Genomic DNA, 22332 nt, shown 5'->3' with positions numbered 1-22332 from the left:
AGGAAAATCAGTTTCCACAGCAAAAAGAAGAGCACGACACCTATAAAGATGTCATAAATGCGAAAAATGGTCGCACGAAGAAAAATGTTCTAACAATCAGACATACTCCAATAATGAGTTCGTTACTCTATGCAGAGAAGGGCTGTTCACGTGCTTAGATGAAAAGTTATTAAATGAACGATGTTACGCTTATGTAGCAATGGAAAACCAAATCAATCGACTCTCCTATGAATCGACTAGAGTAGGTCACTAAGAATTTCATCTAGCAGGTAAGTATGTACAGTTTTTATTTTTATTTTTTTTATTATTGCTTTTAACCTTTTGTTTTTAAACGCTGAACTTTCGCTAAAAAGCATTAAATTGATATTCGGTAAAAATAGGTATAATAAACCGAAATTATTGATATCATACAAAAATTTAATCCATCGCTATGAAATTTACCGTTTATTCATAAGGTATAAATATCTTTAATCAATCAACTCAAAATATTTCAAAAATTCGTCAGGAGTAAAACTAGGTAATATAGCCGAAATTACTTTACCCAAAAGAGGGACGTATATTTTTGTTAATATTTGATTGATTAAAGTGGGATAAAAGATTAAAAAGATTTTTATTTTATTTTTTTTATTTTTCCTTATTTTTAATTTTAATATATTACTATATTATTTCAAATATAAATTAATATAAATTTATAAAATTAATATTTATTTAAATGATCTTTATCTTTAAATTTAAATTTTGATAATATGCATTTTAAATTAAGTTTTGTGTGAATTTAAAAGCAAAAATTTACTTTATTTCATTAAGTTAAAAAAATTGATTTCTAAAATTCGTCGTGAGTTAAAAACTAGGTCTTGAACCGAAATTGCTTTACCCGAGGGCGGGGCGACAAATTTTGTTATCATTAATTTTAATTTTATCGATATAAAGTATGAAAAAAAATTAGGGTAAAACCGCGCACTTTCAAAGACTGCCAGTAAGTTCAGCAAGGTAACCAATTTTTGACGAAACATGTGAAAAATAGACTATAAAATTGGTGAGAAGGAACAATTCAACTCCAAAAAGCCGTAACTTGCGCTGTTACGCTTTTTGGCTCAAAGAGGTTTTAACTCCCTTTCTATACCATTTTCCCTAGTGAATTCTAATTTATTGTCTGATTTCATTGCAAATGAGGGCATTGCATGATCTCAAGTGTGGGGAGGGGTTATAATTCTCTCAGGTTTACACTTAGTTTAATTGCCAAATTTTATAAAAAATTTGAAAAAATTTCAGCTAAATGAATTCAAAACCATGTTTATACATATTTATGAATGATAAAACTAGGTTTTAATACCGAAATTATCGTTACCTCAAAAAGGACATAAATTGAGAAATAACCTTAAATGCAAGAATTCATTTAAAATGAAATAGAAGAGAATAAAAAGGCAAAGAAAAACATAAATAAAAGCTAAGTGTGGGAAGAATTACCAAGTTATTTAAAACATATATCACATATTTTTGTACAAGATTATTGCAGGTACTTTTGCTTTGGACTAAATTAATCAGTTTTACCCGGTTTACTGTAATATAAATGAAAAAAAGATGGATATACACGATGAATCAATTCCATCATTATAGGAAGTAAAGTCTTCCGAAAAAGACATGCGCTTCTTGATTCAGGTCAAGAAGTTATCGTCCAGACCAGCTGTAGGTTGACGAAAAATCTAGAAAAGTCATCTCTAAAATCAGCAGGAAATCTACGGACCTCAGCATCAAGCAGGGTCACCAAGTGGTCAGACTTATCATAACCATGAGAGGATCTGTCTCGTAAAATGGGGAGGGCGCCGTGCAAATTAGCTGGATAAGACTAATGAATCAGATCCCCAGAAAGGATAATCTCCTTAAAGATCAAAAATCAGCTTTTAAGCCTGATATTACTTAATCCTTGAGATTGCCCTTAAAGATTGAGAATTCAAACTCATGGAATTCAATGATATCTAAACTCGAGCTTGAACGAGAAAATATTTGATCAAAATTAAAACCAATTTGTTTTCTGAAAAACCTATTTTCAATGCGTTCATTACCATTGAACGTAAAATCCTGAGAATCCATCAGAATTCATTAGGTCACCTGAACCAAATCTGGTGTCAACCGTAAGAACGGTGGTTGCATAGCATGGTCGAAGACAGGACCTTGTGCCAGACCAAAAAAAAAAACTATAGGATGGTCTTTACTATTGCTCCTACCAAGGATAGTAACTGCATCTGACACATTGTGGACCATAATCAAATGCATGTCATTAGACATCGCCTTGGCAGTTGCTTGTTCATCGATTTCCTTTACAACCGGACGGTCGTTTACCGAAAGGTAATATATGGGACAAGTAAACTGGACATGTGCTTTTCTAATACAAGGCTAGCAAGTGGGTGACACAAAACCACAAGTTTTGAGCTAAAATTTTAAAATCTGAAACCCACAACCCACAAAAACAATTTCGCAAACACCGGTGAAGGGTTATTCCGGAAAACCTGTCTAGGGTAAAATCTAGCTTGAATTTTCAAAAGATCAAATGTTTTCATAAAGATCCAATTTCCTAAAGGATATAAATTTTTATAGTCATGTGGGACTGTAAACCACAACGTTACTATCATTGTTCATACCGATGTATCAAAATCACTGATGTATAAAGTGTGAAGAATAAAGAAGTGATTAGTGTGATTTATTTCAAGTTCTATATTGATTGAGGACAAGCAACGCTCAAGTGTGGGAATATTTGATAATGCTACAAACGAACATATATTTCATAGCATTAACCTTCCAGAAAGACAAGCTTTTAGTTGCAATTGTTCTATTTACAAGTGAAAGGATCCGTTCATATACATTATAAACGATTCACAATAGTTGATTACATCGCGAGGTATTTGACCTCTATATGATACGTTTTACAAACATTGCATTCGTTTTTAAAAGACAAACTTTCTTTACATCAAAAATTGATGGCATGCATACCATTTCATATTACATCCAACTATAATTGCTTAATATTAATCTTGATGAACTCAACGACTCGAATGCAACGTCTTTTAAAGTATGTCATGAATGACTCCAGGTAATATCCTTAAAATGAGCTAATGCACAGCGGAAGATTTCTTTAATACCTGAGAATAAACATGCTTAAAAGTGTCAACCAAAAGGTTGGTGAGTTCATAGGTTTATCATATCAATCATTTCAATATATTAATAGACCACAAGATTTTCGTTTATAAATATATGTACACTCGCAAGTGTATAAAAGTATTCTATAAGTTGTAGGCACCCGGTAACAAGCCTTAACGTTCATGTTTTACACTCTCAAGTACACCAGATCAGGTGTGTTTAATATAACCTCGAAGTACTAAAGCATCCCATAGTCAGGATGGGGTTTGTCAGGCCCAATAGATCTATCTTTAGGATTCGCGCCTACCGTACATAGACAAGTAGTTTAATGTTACCAAGCTAAGGGTATATTTCTGGTTTAAACCCACGTAGAATTAGTTTTAGTACTTGTGTCTATTTCGTAAAACATTTATAAAACAGCGCATGTATTCTCAGCCCAAAAATATTTGCAAAAGCAATTAAAAAGGGAGCAAATGAAACTCACAATACTGTATTTCGTAGCAATTATGTATATGACAGCACTGAACAAGTGCAGGGTTTGTCTCGGATTCATGAACCTATATTAAGTATATATATATATTTATATGTTGGTCAATATCTGTCTAACAATTTAGGTCAGGTCGTAGTGTATCACAATCCTAATGCTCGAGACCGACATGCAAAAGTCAACAAAAGTCAACTTGACCCAAAATGACTTCCAAAATCTATACATGTTTATTATATAACTTATATATAGTCGTTTTATATATTTAAATATATTTATCAGATCTTATTATACTAAATAATACAAGTCATTTATTAATAAATAAAAATTTATACTTAAATTCATATATGATAAAAATATACTTTTATATATCTCAAGTAATAAAATTTATAAAATTCACTTAATATCATAAAAATATAGTGGTATGTATTATTAATGTAATTATATTACGTGTGGTAAAAATATCTTTGTACGCATATTTATTTGATTAAATAATATTGATAATAATAATAAAAATAATAAAATGATAGTTTCAATAAAAATATTAATTTTTAGTAATAAAAATAATTTTAGTAATAACATCAACTAATAACAATTATAATAATCGTTTTAATAATAATATTAAAATTAATAATAATTCAGTAGACCATATCTTTTAATCCGTTCATCGAACCCACACGATTTCTAAATGAAAAGTTATTAATTTTTCTTTAGCTTTTCAACGACATGCATATCATATACCTTATCTCAGTAGCATATGTATCAAATTCGTGATTTATCATAAACTATTTAACGACAAAACTAAGCATACCAACATGCATAATCATATATACTCGAGCACTAGTCAGGGATACATTATTAATATATAAAAGATAAGATATGAATGCTCACGTATCAATATTGTGATTCAATATTGCAGGAAAGTACGTAGACGCAACGAAAATGATAAAAGTTAGGTTGACCTCACGAGCAATACCCTCGAACAATATCCATAACCTCCATAGCTATAACCCATAATTTCCTTAGCTCTATCCCGTTTGAAAACTTATTTTGAAATCGTCTGAATATAACTCCGTCGTAGTATTTTATGTATACTAATAATATCTTGAAATAATACTAAGTAAATATATATATGTAATTCGATTGAGAGAGTTTAGAGAAATATATATTCAAGTTTCTATGAAATAATAAAACCTATTGAATTCTATTTATAATAGATTTTTAAATTATTAAAGTGAATTATTAAAGTATAAATTATTAAAGTGAATTATTAAAGTATGAATTATTAAAGTTAAAGTAAAGTAAAAGTAAAATAAAAGTAAAGTAAAGGTAAAGTTAAAGTATAGTAAAAGTATAAAACTATGTACGTATAATACGCGTATAAATATATTTAATATTAATTTAAATCGTTATATCATAAAACATTTTAGAAAAGTAGAATTATATATATTCATAATAGATTTCAAGTTTTTAAATTACAGTCTGTTGGTGAAGCATGAGATAAAATCCAAAGGTTTAATAAACGTATGAAATCATCTTAATGAAAAATGTCGAGTTACTTAACTTGTCGATATCCAACATCTAAGTTATTTACACTCCACGTTCTTACTTATAGATCACTTTACCATTTTCAGAATATTGTCAAAAAGAATAGATTTCTTAAATCACAGTGGACCTCATAACATTGGCCCGTAATCATATTTAATGTATCTGATAATTCAATCATTTGATATTATCTCTTAATTCTATCGATAAATATATCGAAACAAATACGTTCATGTAAAGTATCATATATATCAAATACTTTGTTAATGTTTTTAGTTATTATATATTATATATACATATCTACATACACATAATTGTTCGTGAATCGTCAAACACGGTCAAAGGGTAATTGATTACATGAATGTAGTTCCAAACTTTTTGAGATTCAACATTACAAATTCTGCTTATCGTGTCGGAAACATATAAAGGTTATGTTTAAATTTGGTCGGAAATTTCCGGGTCGTCACAGTACCTACCCGTTAAAGAAATTTCGTCCCTAAATTTGATCGAGGTCGTCATGGCTAACTTTAAAAATGTTTTCATGACGAATATGAGTTGATAAATAGAGTTTTATCATCATTGAGTAATATAGATAAAACAATTTGATTACGCGAAGAGTATAAGTGAAGCTATCGCAAGAGAGTGAAATGAGTAAACGTATATTCGTTTTAACCGATGACGTAGTTATGATTGATTTCCGGAATTCATGGAATTTAAAGAAAATCTTTGCAATAAGATTTGGTTCTTTGGCAATTAAGGAAATCAGGATCTTATTTGATTAAATGCGATAATCTGTCTCGATTTCTCTGTCTGATATTTTACTAAAAATCCGCCCCTTTGTTTCTTTATTTCCACAGCTCACACCTTCTAGTCTTTCTCCCCAATTCATACTTTAAAGCATTCGTTAATATGCTTCATCCAGTATTGATTCTTGATATACTCTTAACTTTCATATCTGTCATTCTTCTTTTTCATCTACCACCGGAGGAAGTTATTTTCTTCTACCATTACCTTGGGGTTATTGTGTTTTTCATCCTCCCGTATCTTTATATTGCTATACGCATTGATATACAAGGTTTGTAATTTCGGGGTTGTTATCGGGCTTTATATTCTCCATTATATTTCGGAGCTTCATGCTTTCGTTTTCTCTTCCCGACCTTAAGTCAAGCGGATAATGGCCCAGAATTTGTAGATATGAATTTTTGGATGAACATAGTTAATGTTCCAAGAAGAAAATCGTAATGGCACGATCTTGATTTGGCAAATTACCAGAATATCCTAAAATATAGAGCTATCAAGATGATATGTTCTTAATATGTTTGGAAATTTGGTAGAATGTAAGAGTCGTGTAAATAGTACATGATGACGGTATGTTCTGTGAATCATCACGTTCCATTAGAAACTCAGTATGACTTACTGTAATATAATCACATTGATCAAGTGTCATTATATTATACTAACTCATGCTTCGGTTCCCAGTACTACTTCAAAAATATTCCTATTTTAAATTCGAATTTTTTTTTCTTCAGAATTTAGAAACTAACACAGTTTCTTTTTATGTTGTAACGCAGATATTGCGAATAGATAGAAGATTTTGGATAAGAATAGTTGTGAAAATATCTTCAGGAATATCGAAGATATTTATAATAAAAGATACGATAATATCTTAGAATTCTTAACATAGATGGATGATGAAGAAGATTTGTCTGTGAAGGTTTAGAATAAGAAGTAAGGTGTTTGCTAACTATTTCAGTAGACTCTGAATCACTTGGATCCTTTGAAGGCAGGTTTAGTCTTTGTGATTTGTCCACAGCCTCCTTCATGGTCTGCTCAATCCGTTTTCCAGTTTCAAACCTTCTCTTTTTCCCAGCTTTACCACCATACTATTCTTTATCATCAAACTTTTGACTGTTAAAGTCGTTTACAGTTTTTGCTGCTTCATCAGCATTTTTCCAATTTCGGAGAACTAGTTCATAGTTTGGGATGTTTTTCAGAAAATTCACATTCGAAGTATGTAAGTCTAGGAGATAGACGTTATATGTATACATATAACTTTTGACGTAAAATTGTCGCGAAATTCAAAATACTGATTGCTAATTCCCAGTAGTTGGTGTGATAATTATTGTTACAGGATGTAGGTGAGTACATGATGGGGTTTTAATGAATAAGTATAGTGGCTTTTTGGAGAGGCTTAAGTCGAAGGTTAATGAAGTTTTTGATAAGTTTACTGCTAATGTGGCGAGATACGAAAGGTTCCCCGGTAACAATGATGAAGGGGTAATTGTTATAATAAGGTTTATTCGTATAAACAAATGAATGTGATTTGTTGAAGCTATGACAAAACTGTCTATTTTGGAAAGAGATTGAAAAATTATATTTGGTAATAAATATCAAAGGATCTGACACGGATACGTGTTAAACTATAACTTTGGTTTCGAGAGCTTTTTAGGTGCATGGCAGTGGGTAATGTGTGGTTGGATCATCATCTCGCATGTCTTTAATAATTTCGAAGTGTTTGAACACATATTGTAATTGTTAATATACATATGATGTTCTAAGATTTTGAATGATACAAATATTTTTGTGAGTTCCATGAATAGAAATGAGGTTCTAGGACAGTTTTGAAGTCAAAGTATAGTTTTGAAAGATGTAGAAATATAAGAGTGATGATTTCGGTTATATCTTGAATCAAATTCTGAGATTTCAAAATCAGAATATGTAATTAGATTTTGAATGAGTATGGTTGTTTTGATTTCTATAAAAGAATGTATATTGTTGTGAAAGTAGGGAGTATAATGGATGATTTGTTGAATCATATTCGAAGAATGTAACATATTAATTGTGAATTTATATATCTCTCGGGTATTACCTACCCGTTAAAAAAAATTTCACAATTAATATTTTGTACAAAAGAATTTTATTACAGTCTTTATGGAAATATATATGTGTATATTTCTTCAGATATAATATAGATTTAATGAGTTAATATTAAATTAAACTCATTTGATTTATGGTTAAGGCTAGGATAGATAATTTCTAAACTTTAGAAATTATATAATCGTCGTAGAATGTTTTCCCAATGAAGTTATGAATCAGTACTTCATCGTTGTGGTATTCCTTGGTATCTACATGGCGTATGACATCGATGCTCGTGGGACAGATTGTGAAGTTGAGGTTTGCGATGTGGTTGTTGTTGGTGGTGGTAATGGTACTGTTGATGGTGGTACTAGTTATGCTGCTGGTGCTGCTGCTGGTGTTTGTAACCTTTGCACCATATTCTCCAAAGCCACTACCCGAGCGCGAAGCTCGTTGACTTCTTCTATTACACCGGGGTGATTGTCGGTTCGGACGAGCGGATAAATAAGATCTAGAATTTGGTGTAGTATATAATCATGACGAGATACTCTGGAAATGAGAGAGAAAATGGTGTTTCGGACAGGTTCGTCGGTGCTTCAGGTTCATTGCCAAGAGGGCAATGTGGTGGATGGAAAGGATCGCCTTCTTCTTGTCTCCAATGATTAAGGAGGCTACGAACCCATCCCCAATTCATCCAGAATAGATGATGGCTGATTGGTTGATCCATTCCAGTCACACTGCTTTCGGAGCTTGAGTGGGATTCCATTTCGGAATCCGAGGAACTTGAACTGATGACGAATTCCATTTTGTACGATTTGATAAAGGATTTTTTTGATACGAAATGATTTTCCGGCTATCGGGTGGTATTCTAACTACATAGAATATCTATATATATATAGATCAAAAGATTTCATAGATTACGGAGGAATTTACGGAATATGTCAGGCAAAGTTTACGGTAATAGATACGATAAGATATGATTTAGCAGATACGCTAAGATATAAATTTTGTCTATACACTATTCATGCAATCAATGTAGCAAGACGTGTCTAGACTAAGAATGATAAGCAGGTAATTTCCTAAGGATGGTAAGTAGATGATTTCCGACTAAAAATGATAAACAAAACTTTTGACATGCAGACACGGTCGAAGTCCAGACTCACTAATGCATCTTAACAACTATCAGTTAGACACACTAATGCAAGACCTGGTTCGCTAAGACCACCGCTCTGATACCAACTAAAAGGATCCGTTCATATACATTATAAACGATTCACAATAGTTGATTACATCGCGAGGTATTTGACCTCTATATGATACGTTTTACAAACATTGCATTCATTTTTAAAAGACAAACTTTCTTTACATCAAAAATTGACGGCATGCATACCATTTCATATTACATCCAACTATAATTGACTTAATATTAATCTTGATGAACTCAACAACTCGAATGCAACGTCTTTCAAAGTATGTCATGAATGACTCCAGGTAATATCCTTAAAATGAGCTAATGCACAGCGGAAGATTTCTTTAATACCTGAGAATAAACATGCTTAAAAGTGTCAACCAAAAGGTTGGTGAGTTCATAGGTTTATCATATCAATAATTTCAATATATTAATAGACCACAAGATTTTTGTTTATAAATATATGTACACTCGCAAGTGTATAAAAGTATTCTATAAGTTGTAGGCACCCGGTAACAAGCCTTAACGTTCATGTTTTACCCTCTGAAGTACACCAGATCAGGTGTGTTTAATATAACCTCGAAGTACTAAAGCATCCCATAGTCAGGATGGGGTTTGTCAGGCCCAATAGATCTATCTTTAGGATTCGCGCCTACCGTACATAGACAAGTAGTTTAATGTTACCAAGCTAAGGGTATATTTCTGGTTTAAACCCACGTAGAATTAGTTTTAGTACTTGTGTCTATTTCGTAAAACATTTATAAAACAGCGCATGTATTTTCAGCCCAAAAATATTTACAAAAGCAATTAAAAAGGGAGCAAATGAAACTCACAATACTGTATTTCGTAGCAATTATGTATATGACGGCACTGAACAAGTGCAGGGTTTGTCTCGGATTCATGAACCTATATTAAGTATATATATATATTTATATGTTGGTCAATATCTGTCTAACAATTTAGGTCAGGTCGTAGTGTATCACAATCCTAATGCTCGAGACCGACATGCAAAAGTCAACAAAAGTCAACTTGACCCAAAATGACTTCCAAAATCTATACATGTTTATTATATAACTTATATATAGTCGTTTTATATATTTAAATATATTTATCAGATCTTATTATACTAAATAATACAAGTCATTTATTAATAAATAAAAATTTATATTTAAATTCATATATGATAAAAATATACTTTTATATATCTCAAGTAATAAAATTTATAAAATTCACTTAATATCATAAAAATATAGTGGTATGTATTATTAATGTAATTATATTACGTGTGGTAAAAATATCTTTGTACACATATTTATTTGATTAAATAATATTGATAATAATAATAAAAATAATAAAATGATAGTTTCAATAAAAATATTAATTTTTAGTAATAAAAATAATTTTAGTAATAACATCAACTGATAACAATTATAATAATCGTTTTAATAATAATATTAAAATTAATAATAATTCAGTTGACCATATCTTTTAATCCGTTCATCGAACCCACACGATTTCTAAATGAAAAGTTATTAATTTTTCTTTAGCTTTTCAACGACATGCATATTATATACCTTATCTCAGTAGCATATGTATCAAATTCTTGATTTATCATAAACTATTTAACGACGAAACTAAGCATACAAACATGCATAATCATATATACTCGAGCACTAGTCAGGGATACATTATTAATATATAAAAGATAAGATATGAATGCTCACGTATCAATATTGTGATTCAATATTGCAGGAAAGTACGTAGACGCAACGAAAATGATAAAAGTTAGGTTGACCTCACGAGCAATACCCTCGAACAATATCCATAACCTCCATAGCTATAACCCATAATTTCCTTAGCTCTATCCCGTTTGAAAACTTATTTTGAAATCGTCTGAATATAACTCCGTCGTAGTATTTTATGTATACTAATAATATCTTGAAATAATACTAAGTAAATATATATATATGTAATTCGATTGAGAGAGTTTAGAGAAATATATATTCAAGTTTCTATGAAATAATAAAACCTATTGAATTCTATTTAAAATAGATTTTTAAATTATTAAAGTGAATTATTAAAGTATAAATTATTAAAGTGAATTATTAAAGTATGAATTATTAAAGTTAAAGTAAAGTAAAAGTAAAGTAAAAGTAAAGTAAAGGTAAAGTTAAAGTATAGTAAAAGTATAAAACTATGTACGTATAATACGCATATAAATATATTTAATATTAATTTAAATCGTTATATCATAAAACATTTTAGAAAAGTAGAATTATATATATTCATAATAGGTTTCAAGTTTTTAAATTACAGTCTGTTGGTGAAGCATGGGATAAAATCCAAATGTTTAATAAACGTATGAAATCATCTTAATGAAAAATGTCGAGTTACTTAACTTGTCGATATCCAACATCTAAGTTATTTACACTCCACGTTCTTACTTATAGATCACTTTACCATTTTCAGAATATTGTCAAAAAGAATAGATTTCTTAAATCACAGTGGACCTCATAACATTGGCCCGTAATCATATCATAATGTATCTGATAATTCAATCATTTGATATTATCTCTTAATTCTGTCGATAAATATATCGAAATAAATACGTTCATGTAAAGTATCATATATATCAAATACTTTGTTAATGTTTTCAGTTATTATATATTATATATACATATCTATATTCACATAATTGTTCGTGAATCGTCAAACACGGTCAAAGGGTAATTGATTACATGAATGTAGTTCCAAACTTTTTGAGATTCAACATTACAAATTCTGCTTATCATGTCGGAAACATATAAAGGTTAGGTTTAAATTTGGTCGGAAATTTCCGGGTCGTCACAACAAGTGATATTCGTTTAAATATTAAAAGGAGAAGACAAAAGGCAGAATTGACGATTTGAAGACGCAATTGACCAGAATGCTCAAAAGTACAAGTTATAATCCAAGTGGTTCAATTTATTGATGAATAACATCTAAATATTGATAAGAGTACAAGTCGCGAAACGCAAAGTACAAGATATCTAAGCATACGAAAAGAAGTTCGAAAATCCGAAACCGGGACATGAACCGAGTAACAGCGTACAACTCAATGGAGCTGAATGTACAAGTCAACTATGCACAAGAATATAATCAATATATATATAATTATATAAAATTATATATATTATATTATATATATTAAATTATGTCGGCAGCCCACGTTTTGGAACCAAAAATATCTGTGACAGTAGGCCATGCGATCGCATGGCCTGGAAGAAGTAAATCCATGCAATCGCATGGCCTCAATTCTCTGGCCAGGTCTATAAATTGCAACGTTTTCTGGCCTAAATATATACTCCTTTTATCAATCTTCTCTCATTCTCTCAATACATAATATATATTTATAATTATAACTTTAAGTTAATAATAAGGTTATTGTAACGAATGTTTTAAGGTTTTGTAAGTCGAAACTCTGTCCGTGTAACACTACGCAATTTATAATCATTGTAAGTTATGTTCAACCTTTTTAAATTAATGTCTCGTAACTAAGTTATTATTATGCTTATTTAAGTTGAAGTAATCGTGATGTTGGACTAAATATTAAGACGGGGTTATTGAACTATGGACCATAATTAGGGTTTGGACAAAAGACCGACACTTGTGGACACTAGACTATTGACTATTAATGGACTTTATATTTGTTTAACTGAATGATAGTTCGTTAATTTAATATAGAGATTTACAATTTGACGTACCTATAAATAACCACGTACGCCTTATTGGACACGATGGGCAGCTTATTTATATATACTAATAATTGTCCATTTGACTGGATACGGGTATGGATTAATAATCAATGGACTTATTGAAACAGGGGTGGATTACATACAGTGATAACTGGTGTAATTGTTAACATAGTATTAAAACCTTGGACTACATACAGTGGATATCCTGGTGTAGTTATTAACAAAGTATTAAGACCTTGTTACAGTTTGGATCCCTAATTAGTTGGAATATTTGACTTCGGGTATAAGGGTAATTTGACGAGGACACTCACACTTTATAATTATGACTGATGGACTATTATGGACAAAAACCTGATAGACATATCAAATAATCCAGGACAAAGAACAATTAACCCAGGGTAACAAATTAAAATAAAAACGTCAAACATTATGATTACGGAAATTTAAATAAGCATAATTCTTTTATTTCATATTCTATCACAATTTTATTTATCGTCATTTATTTTACGCGCTTTAATTATTGTCATTTATCTTTACGCTAAAACTTAAAAATTGACAAACCGGTCATTAAACGGTAAAAACCCCCCTTTTATAATAATAATAATCCTACTACTTATATATATATATATATATATATATATATATATATATATTTGTTTATAAAAATATATAGTACGTTTTCAATCTGTAACTGTGTCCCTGTGGAACGAACCAGACTTACTAAAAACTACACTACTCTACAATTAGGTACACTGCCTACAAGTGTGTAGCAAGGTTTAGGTATATCCCATATGTAATAAATAAATAAAACTTGTGTAAATTGAATCGTAAATAATAGCATTTTAATACCCATTTATATACCCCTCGCTTTGCACATCATCGATCTTCTTCACATGTGCTAAGATAGCATAGCATCCCTTCTTTATGCACTTTTGGGCCTTCAAACAGCTAATAAAGTTTAGCTTATTATTACCCTTTTCTCCGAACACCATCAATGGTTTCCCGTTCACGCAGGGAAAACGAATTGTCTTTTTATAACAAACAACTTCCGTTATCATCTTAGACATCCAATCCATACCAATAATTACATCAAAACTCCCCAACTCAACAGGTATCAAATCAATTACAAATGTCTCACTAGTTAATTTAAGCTTACGTTTACGACAGATTTTATCAGTTTTAACTAGTTTACCATTTGCTAATTCTACAATACATTTATCCTCTAGGGGCACTAAGGGGCAATTTAGTTTAGAGAAAAATTCTTTACTTTCATAACTTCTATCGGCACCAGTATCAAATAAAATATAGGCAGGTAATTCATCGATAGTAAACGTACCCGTAACAAGCTCCGGGTCTTCTCATGCATCGCTAGCATTTATATTAAATGCTCTTCCACGGACTGGACCATTTTCACTCTTTTGGTTCGGGCACTTGTTCTTGTAATGGCTCTTTTTCCAGCACCCATAATAAACAACAGCTTCAAGAGCGGCTTTATTAACATCTGTGAGAGGAAACCTACAATTTTGAATATGATGCCCTACTTTGTTGCAATTTTTACACACCACCGTGCAATTTCCAAAGTGATGTCTCTTGCATTTCTGGCATTGGGGTTGTTTCCCCTGGTAGGTATTTTGGTTCCTCTTGTTACTCACACCCTGCGAGACTTCCTGCTTCTTGTTGTGGTGTTGATAGTTGTGATTCCTAACACGATTTTCGTTCTTCCTCTTGTGGTCATTTGTTTTGGCCTCGGCAGCCGCCTTTTCCTTGTTTCTTTCTTTGATTTGGTCCATTAACTTATGGGCCATCTTGCTTGCTTCGTACATTGTTGTTGGATTAGATGCGCTTACATTTTCTTGGATTATCTCAGGTAATCCTTTCAGAAACTGTTCAACTTTTGCTTCTTCATCTTCAAATACTCCAGGATACATTAATGCTAGCTCTGTGAACCGTTGCTCATAGGCAGTGATGTTATCACCCTTGGTGATCAATTCCCTCAACTCTGTTTTCAATTTATACATCTCGTTCCTGGGTCGATAATGCTCACACAGCAAGTGTTTAAATGCTGCCCAAGGTAGGGTGTAAGCAGTATTCTCCCCCATGTTTGCTAGGTAGGTATTCCACGATGTTAAGCCGTTATATTTGAAAGTATGAGAAGCGTATTTTACACCGTCTTCTTCTGCACAATTACTTATAGCAAAAACAGCTTCTACTTTTTCAATCCAACGCTTTAGTCCAACTGTACCTTCCGTTCCTTCAAATTCATGGGGTTTACAACCTATGAAAGTTTTGTAGGAACATTCTACACAGTTTTCTGTTGTACCATGATGAGTTCCACTGCTAGACCCTGAATGGTTGTTTTTGTTAATTGCAGCCAATACTGCGGTTACATTTGCAGTGAGAAAATTACAGAAATCTTCCTCGCTCATGTTCATGTGTTGTTTGGTAACTGGAGCCATTTCCTTCAAAAATAGCCAAATGATATAAATTAATCATATATAAAATATTATAAGTAGTTAATAGTAATTTGTAGCATACTAATAATATGAACTAATTTTTATAAAAGCCTCTTTTCTTCTTATTGGCATTTTATAATTGCAGTTCGGGTAGTACCTACCCGTTAAAGTTCATACTTAATAGCTAGTACACAAATTAACTACACTACTCTCAAGATAATATTCTATCATGAAAAACTTAATACATTAGTACTTCACACTTAAATTTTTGGTACAATATTTTACAAAAATACAATACCACTATTTTACATAAAACATAGGTAAGATAAAATATAGCACACGATAACTATTATGCAAGGCGTGAAGTATGGTAGCTGCTGGGACAGATTAAAAATGACGAGACTTCTTATTGTTTAGGGACAAATCTGAGAAATCTGCGGGATCTGGGAAACCAAAGAGTTTTCGCGTCTCAGTTACTGACATCGTTCTCATTCTAGCGGTACGTTTGTACCTTGGTCGGGATGGTCCTTCAATAGAGTTAATAACAGGAGGATGACTAGGGGTAGAAGTGTTAGGTTTACTTTGTGCAATAAATCTTTTATTATACTCCGGATCAGGAAATTCTAGTGGGCGGACCACAAGTTCCTTTCCCTCATTAAATTTTGTCTCTGTAATTTGTTTTACTTTGTTCTCCTCAGGTTCCTCCTTCAGTTCCTCTGGGAATTGTGAATCTTCCCAAAATGCGTCCAACTCCAGGTCATCATCGTCATCAGTTATATAGATGATTTCCTTCGGGTCATCGTCGTTATCAGATAAGTCGATGACTGGTACTTTTGCTAGAGATTCATCTTCGGAGTCGCTGATTATGATAATAAGATTGGTGCTAGAAGTAGACATCTATCACACATTAACTACCACATTATAAATATATCACATAATATTTACATGTTATAATATTCAATTTTCGATCAGAAATGATAAGCAATGGTTTTTAAAAACAAGTTCGGTCAAAGTTCAGACTCACTAATGCATCCTAACAAATACCAGTCAGACACACTAATGCAATTTCTGGTTCGCTAAGACCTCTGCTCTGATACCAACTGAAACGACCCGTCCATATTACTATAAACGAGGTACGTTATTCATTGATCTTAATAGCGAGGTATTTGACCTCTATATGATACATTTTATAAAATATTGCATTCTTATTTCATAACGACCAAACCTTTCATATATAAATGAAAGTTTTAAATATTTGGACGATCATTTGAGAAATGATCCCCTAATACATAAGTTTTGGAATATTTACATGACAAAGATAATGTTTATTAGAATGCAACTTTCTTTAAACACAAGCATGAACGATGCCATGCAACACCATGAGCAAGCAATCAGCGGAAGACTTTTAAAGACCTGAGAATAAACATGCTTAAATTGTCAACACAAAGGTTGGTGAGATATAGGTTTTAAAGCCAGCATAAGATATAATAATAGATCACAAGATTTCATGTTATAAACGTTTCTGCAAAGATATTCTATATGTTGTTGAGCGCCCAGTACTTATACTTAACAGATGTTTTCCGTGCATATTCCCTTTTCAAAGTTATCTCTACACCGTACCAAGTGTAGTAAAATGAAGTACTAAACACCCGTTATGAACTAGTGCTAACTAGCCCGAGTGGGGTTGTCAAACCCAATAGATCTGTCAATAGGATTCGCGCTTACATGTTAACCACTTGTAACAAATAGTTACCAGACTATTAGGGATATATACAAAGGTACAACTCAACGTAGAATATATATTTAAGTACTTGTGTCTATTTCAAAAAACAAAAGCTGAATGTATTCTCATCCCAAAATATTTGTAGAGTTTAAAAATGGGACTATATACTCACTGTCGTAAAAGTATAGTTTTAACAAGTTTCCAACTTATTAAAATATAGTCGACGTCCTTGGATTCACGAACCTATAACAATAATAATGATTCAGATAATAATACATGTGAACAAAATTAATATAGCAAGTTCATAGATTACTTATATAATAGTTTTTTTAACATTTTATGTTAGTAGTCCATTTTTAGTATTCCTTTGTTAGTAGTCCATTGTTAGTAGTCCAAAATAGTCCGAAAAGTCCAAAATAGTCCGAAAAGTCCAACAGTCCAATAATCGGTATATATATAATCTTAGAATTACTCCACGGCGTATTGTGTACATATTATCTTGCATCAATCCAGAGACGTGTTGACTTAGGATTTATCAAAACGTATTGTATACATATTGTCATGGAACGTACCAAGATTATTATATATATACAATCTCGGAATCAACCAAGATTATAATATTTTGTTATACTAATGATAACATGTCCAAATATATATAGGATATATGAAAAGTTAGCAAAGATATGGTTAATATAGTTTTTAAGGTGTTCTTCATATATATAAAAGTTATAAGTTCTTATAATATCTTAATATAACATCATAATACATATAAAGAAGTGTTATTAGAGTTAAGTTAGAAAGATTAGATTAGTTTTTCAAACAAGTTTAGAATCATCTAAACTATGTTCTAGTTGTTATTAGTTATGATCTCTTATATAGATAGCTATAAACATATGAATTGAACAAGAGTTTTGGTAAGGCTAATACCTTGATTTAAGAAAGAGAACTTGCTAAATATGAAGAGAATTTCTTGAGCTTAAAAGGCTTTTTGAAAGAGTGCTTAAAGAAGACCAACTTGAAAGCAAAACTTGAATTAAAGGAGGTGTTCTTGATTGCTACTTCTATGGTATTTATGGATTGTTTTTGTAACTAGTTTTTGTTGTAGATGATGAAGGCTTATTAGAACTTGAAGAGAGGATATTAGAGAGTGTTTTTTGAGAGAAAGAGTAGAATGGATGTAAATGTGTGTAAAAAAATATACCATGTAAGGTCTTTATATACTAGTTGTAATTTGTTGTTTTATGATAAATATCTAGGATAAGTTAAATACCATGTGGTCATGCATGACATAATGCATCAATAATTGTAGATTTCTATTCGTATATACCAATAGTAAATACTTCTAGAAGCTGCGAATAATACGCGTATAAATACCATATAAATACGTAATTATAGATTTCTATTAGTATATACCAATAGTAAATACTTCTAGAAGCTGCGTATAATACGTGTATAAATACTGTATAAATACAAGTTGAATTCTTGAGAAAAATGAATGGAAATACGAATATAGCTATCCCTTATCTGTATTTGTATATTATAAAGTGTATTCAATACTTTTAAGGATGTATTTATACTCATAATAAATTGTATGTAAATACATTTTAACATAAGTTAATTACGTCGTTTAAAAAGTAACATATATATTGTTCGAAAACTCTTTAAATTAGTAGTATGAAAATGTATATATAATACCTTGTTAATATACTTAATGAGATATTTAATTATCATATTTTTAAGTTAAATATATATATATATATATATACATATATATAATTAATACAAGTTATGACGTTCGTGAATCGTAGGAATAAAAGGGTGACCAAAAGCTTGTGTAAAACTCTTTCCAGAGGTTCAAGACTTATTAAAATTCATTGTTTATCAAGTTGGAATTATTAAATCATGTAGATAGTATAATCAAGTAGTCGGAAAAATCTGGGTCGTCACACTTTAGTTCACTAAATAGGCTAGATTTTGGTCAATTTTACACTAATTCGAGCTTTAAGCCCTGAACCGACACTTTTGCACAATTAAACAACTTTCGGGCCCAATGATCCTCAAAACCGAATGAAATGAGGGAGATATTGCGAGATAAAACATGTATAAATAGAGCAATATCAAACCCCCTACATTTGAACCTTGCTTATCCTCAAGCAATCAAATCAACAAAACATGACTTGGAGAAAAATAACATTCAATGATCAAAGCCAAAGTGCAATAGTTGGACAATAAATGTTACCTCCATGGACGAGCACTTTGATGGCTAGAATAAACTCCAAACACTTGCAGTTGCTAAGGACCAAGCACAACATCATCTCTTCTTCTTCTACTAACACAAACTCAATGCAACGCTTCAAACAATCTTCAAGAATCCTCAAAAGTGATCATAATTTAAGCTTAAACTAATAATCTCCACATCTTCTCAATTTCTTCAAGCAAACATGCAAACAAACATATATATGCTCCCTAGAAAGGCTCAAATATCCACAAGTTTCGCACTTTAAGAGAAAGCATATCAAGATTCGAGCTTTTTTGTAAGGACCCGTAAATTTCCGACCAAATTTAAACTTTACCCTTATGTGATTTCGACACGATAAGCAAAGTCTGTAATGTTGAGTCAAAAATATTTTTGGAATTGATTTCATGGATTCAGTAACCTTTAACTATTCCCGACGATTCACGAACAATTGTGTGTAAATAAATATGTATATATATATATATAAATATATATATATATATATATAATATATATATATATATATATATATATATATATATATATATATATATATATATATATATATATATATATATATATATATATATATAAAGAAATATAAATACAAGTGTATATATACTATTTTGAATTAATAATGTATACTTTAATCATTAGGAATTAAAAATGTAAAATAATAAATAGAATAAATAAGTTACCATTATACATATATATTATTATGAATCTATATATGGTTTCTATTAATAATTATTAATATATTGTAATATATAATATTTAATAAATATTATTATATAATATAGTGTAAAGTTATATATTATTTGTAATTACAAGTTAAAATATAAATGATATATCAATATCATTATTAATACTTTCATTATTATTACTAATGTTAATATTGATATTAATATTTGTATTATTAATATTATTAATCCTAATAGGAGATATAAATATATATATAAAAATTTGATATGTATAAGTTGATATATTATTATTATTAATATTATTATTATCATTAATAATATTAATATTATTATAACTAATATTATTAGTATCATTAATAATAGTATTATTATCATTATTTTTGATTATTATTAAACTTATTATTGTTATCATTATAATTACTTTTATTAATATTATTATTAATAGTATTATTATTAATATTAGTAATTTTAATTATTAATAATATAATTACAATTATTAATTCTATAAAATTATATATATATGAATTAGAATACAGAATCAGTTTAATGTTACTATCATACTGTGTTTGATTTACAAAATTCGTACAAATCAAGACTTAATCATTCAACAAGAATCCAAATTCAGTTATCAATCTATATCATTTTTATTTTTTTATTTTTTATTTTTTTATTTTCCTGTCTGCTTTGTATAAAGTCGAATGAATCTCTATAAATCAATCAATTCAAGTAGTGATGTATTCATTCGAATTTCCTTTCATTACTAATATCAATTACAATAATCAAATGATACTGAATCAGTTAATTTCATTGAATTTTTTTTTAAAACAGGCCGACACCCTGTTCTTCAACTTTTTTGTCAAATCACGATTATGTATCGCATTTCAAAATCTGTAAATGTAGGATTGTTAGAAATCCTTCATTCAAACTATCTGGAAAATCTCAGGTCTCAATTTTATCTATGGAGTTCAAATTCAAGAGTCAGACTTAATTTCTAAAAAGTCAAACGTTTTGTTCTTGAAGAAATTCGAGATTGTGTTTAAGTTTCAAGTTAAATTGAGAATCCAGAAAGTTTATATGATTGATTTAGGACCTTTTTCATGTTGAATTCATGTTGTTATAATTATTATCATTAGTATTATCATTATTTTGATTATTTTGATTATTATTATTATTAGTATTATAATTATTAGTATTATTAATTAACACTTATTATTATTATTATTATGATTATAGTAAGTAAATGATTACTAATATTATTACTACTAATATTATTATTATTACAAAGTATTAACATTTAGTATTATTATTATTATTATTACTAATATATATATATATATATATATATATATATATATATATATATATATATATATATATATATATATGTATATATATATATATATGTATATATTATAATTAATATTATGATTATAATTACTATTATTATCATTATTATAATTATTATTATGGAAATAATAAAATTTATTATTATTTTCATTCAAACTTATACTAGTATCATTTTATAATAGTATTAATATTATTATTATTATTACTAGTATTATAATTAATATTGGTAATATAATTATTATTATTATTATTAGATATTAGTATCATGACTATTATTATTATTATTATCATAAGTATTAATATTATATAATTATTAAAATCATTATCATAACTATCATTAACAGTAAAATTAATATTTTTACAAGTATTATTATTAATATCACTATTATTATCATTAATATAGTTATTATTAACATTATTATCTTTATTAGTAATATTAAGTATTATTATTATTATTATTTTTACCATTACTAATATTATGATAGTATTATTATAATTACTATTTTAAAACAAATGATATATTTAATACATATTACATAACAAAATTAATATTTTTATATACAGAATGAATATATGAAACATATATATATCATTAATATAAATATGATATAATTAATAAATTATATATAAACTTATTCGGTTACGATTATGTGTATTAATATATATACAAATGATATAGGTTCGTGAATCCAAGGCCAACCCTGCATTGTTCAGTATCGTCATATGTATTTGTACTACGAAATACAGTATTGTGAGTTTCATTAATCCCTTTTTATATATATTTTTGGGCTGAGAATACATGCGCTGTTTTATAACTGTTTTACGAAATGGACACAAGTACTTAAAACTATATTCTATGGTTGGATTATGAACACCGAATATCGCCCCTTTTTAGCTTGGTAGCCTAAGAATTAGGGAAATGGCCACTA

The sequence above is a fragment of the Rutidosis leptorrhynchoides genome, chromosome 1 (genome assembly GCF_046630445.1).
Source record: "Rutidosis leptorrhynchoides isolate AG116_Rl617_1_P2 chromosome 1, CSIRO_AGI_Rlap_v1, whole genome shotgun sequence".
In the NCBI taxonomy this organism is placed as follows: domain Eukaryota; kingdom Viridiplantae; phylum Streptophyta; class Magnoliopsida; order Asterales; family Asteraceae; genus Rutidosis; species Rutidosis leptorrhynchoides.
The sequence above is the reverse complement of the archived record's forward strand: the minus strand, read 5'-3'. Positions refer to the sequence as shown.